Source organism: Manacus candei, unplaced genomic scaffold (genome assembly GCF_025592945.1).
Source record: "Manacus candei isolate 608988 ecotype Guabito, Panama unplaced genomic scaffold, ASM2559294v1 h1tg000076l, whole genome shotgun sequence".
Classification (NCBI taxonomy): Eukaryota; Metazoa; Chordata; class Aves; order Passeriformes; family Pipridae; genus Manacus; species Manacus candei.
This window is the reverse complement of record NW_026138124.1, coordinates 6,385,799-6,386,315: the sequence shown is the minus strand read 5'-3', so window position 1 is coordinate 6,386,315 and position 517 is coordinate 6,385,799.

The following is a 517-nucleotide window of genomic DNA, read 5'->3' as shown; positions in this document are numbered from 1 at the left end:
CATCACGTAGGGCCCATCCGGGTCCCGCGCGGGCGGGGCCGGGCCCGTCCCCACACGGGGGGCGGCGGGAGCGCCCACACCCCCCCCACTGCCCTCACGGCCCCGCCCGGGGCTGCGCCTCGCTCCTCCATCCAGGAAACCCCCGCGGGTAATTAATTAGCCGCGATTAATTGCCGGAGAGCACCGGCAGCACCGATGGCGGCTCCGCGGCCGCGCTGCCCCCGGCGGGCACTAGGGGAGGCCCCGGGATCACTTTTGAGAACGAGCCGAGGGTGAAGGAGCGGGGAAGTGTCGAGTTCACTTCTTCCCTGAAGGCGCTTTGATATCCTTCACTGGTGTTCGAGGTGGTTTTAGAGACACGCGTTAATCATCTCAACTGGAGCAACAAAAGGAACGGAGGGAAATAAAAAAAAAAACAAAACCCTGTTTCAGAGTCGAAGAGGCAGAAGTTGTGGAAACACAAGTATTTTTGAAAGAACTTCTCTTAAAAGCAGTGGGGAAGGCTGAGCCCAAGTTC